A 2,416-nucleotide genomic window follows, 5' to 3' on the forward strand; every position below is an offset into this window, starting at 1 on the left:
AAAAAAAAAAAAAAAATTAGAGGGACTATCCTAACTGATCCAGGCTGAATTGCAAGTGATTCTCAGTCAGTGCTGCTCAAACATTGGTCAATTATGTCTTACAGAGAATGTACCAACTTCTCTGTGCAGTGTTAGAAACACAGCAGGGCTTTGAAGTAACATAAACCCACACTCTCTCATGAAAATTATATTATATAATATGATATTATATGATATAATATATAATAAAGATTATATACATATATAATTTTTTAAGAAACCGCCTGTGTCTTGCTATTGATCTCTGGTGGATATGGAATACATGCCCATCATTTAGCTAGTATTAGTCATGAACTTGATATTATCTAACTAAACATAAAATTAAACATCATTATAGGCACACCTCATTTTATTGGGCTTCACTTTGTGGCACTTGCCAGATACCACATTTTTTTTACAAATTTAAGATTCGTGTCAACCGTGCAATGACAAGTCTACCAGTACCATTTTCTAATAGCAAGTGCTTACCTCAGGTAGATCTCAGACGATTTTTGATAATTATTATATTTGTTATGATGATTGTGATCAGTGATCTTGATGTTGCTATATACAACAATAACAAACTGCACACATATAAGATGGCAAACTTCACAGATAAAAGTGAAGTGTTCTGTGTGTGTTCTGACCACACCACTGGCCAGCTATTCCCCAACCTCTCCCTCTCCTCAGGCTTCCCTATTACTAAGACACAACAATTTTGAAGTTAGGCCAATTGGTAGCCCTACAATGACCTCTAAGTGTGTAAGAGAAAGGAAGGGTCTCTCTCTCTTTAAATCCAAAGCTAGAAATAATTAGGTTTAATGAGGACAGCATGTGGAAAACCAAGATAAGCTGAAAGCTAGGCCTCTTGCTCCACATAGTCATGTTGTAAATGAAAGAAAGGTTTTTTTTTTTGTTTTTTTTTTTGAGACAGAGTCTCACCCTGTTACCCTAAGTAGAGTGCCATGGCATCATAGCTCACAGCAACCTCAAACTCTTGGGCTTAAGCGATCCTCTTGTCTCAGCCTCCCAAGTAGCTGGGGTTATAGGCATGTGTCATCATGACCAGCTAGTTTTTTCTATTTTTAGTAGAGAGGGGGTCTCCCTCTTGCTCAGGCTGCTCTCAAATTTGTGAGCTCAAGTAATCTGCCTGCCTCAGCCTCCCAGAGTGCTATGATTACAAGTGTGAGCCACTGTGCCCAGCCAAAAGAAAAGGTTCTTGAAAGAAATGAAAAGCACTACTCCAGTGAACACACAGATGATAAGAAAGCACTGTCTGGACGCCATGGCTCAGGCCTGTAATCCCAGCACTCTGAAAGACTGAGGTGGAAGGATTGCCTGAGGTCAGCAATTTAAGACCAAGCTGAGGAAGAGTGAGACTCCATCTCTACTAAAATTAGAAAAAATTAGCCAGGTACAGTGGCACATGCCTATAGTCTCTACCTAAGAGGCTGAGGCAGGAGGATCACTTGAGCCCAGGAGTTTGAGGTTGCTATGAGCTATGATGATGCCTCTGTACCGCACTCTAGCTTGGGTAACAAGAGGGAGACTCTATCAAAAGAAAGAAAGGAGAGGAAACAAGGGGGGGAGAGGGGGAGGGAAGGAAGGAAGGAAGAAAAGATAAGAAAGAAGGAAATAAAGAACAGCCTTATTGAAGAGATGGAGAGAGTTTTCCTGGTATGGATAGAAGATCAAACCTGCTGCAATATTCCCTTGAGCAAGGCCCTAACTTGGTTCAGTTCCTGAGGTTTAAGTGAAAGGAGTTATCTTCATATCAAAAAAATGCAAGGTGAAGCAGAAGTGCTGAAGAAGAAACTACAGCAAATTACCCAAAAGATTTAGCCAAGATAGTTGATGAAGGTGGCTGCACTACTCAACAGATTTCCTATGTAGATGTAACAGCCTTCCATTGGAAGAAGATACCAACTAGGACTTTCATAGCTAGGGAGAAGTCAATGCCTGCCTTCAAAGTGTCAAAGGACAGGCAAGATTCTCTTGTTGGGAGCTTACACAGCTGGTAACTTTCAGTTGAAGCCAATGCTCATTTATCAGTCTGAAAATCCTATGGCCCTTAAGAATTATGCTAAATTAAGTTACTTGTGCTTTACAAATGGAACAACAAAGCCTGGATGACAGCATATCTGTTTATAGCATGGTTTACTGAATATTATAAGCCCTCTGTTGAGAGCTACTTCTCAGGAAAGAGGATTCCTTTCAAAATATTATGGTTCAGGCTCAACACCTATAGCTTAAGCGGCTAAGGCGCCAGGCACATACACCAGAGCTAGCAGGTTTGAATCCAGCCAAGGCCTGCCAAACAACAATGACAACGACAACCAAAAAATAGCCGGGCATTGTAGCGGGTGTCTGTAGTCCCAGCTACTTGGGAAGCTGAGGT

The sequence above is a fragment of the Otolemur garnettii genome, unplaced genomic scaffold (assembly GCF_000181295.1).
Source record: "Otolemur garnettii isolate 467f Iridium unplaced genomic scaffold, OtoGar3 scaffold00016, whole genome shotgun sequence".
NCBI classification, from domain to species: Eukaryota; Metazoa; Chordata; class Mammalia; order Primates; family Galagidae; genus Otolemur; species Otolemur garnettii.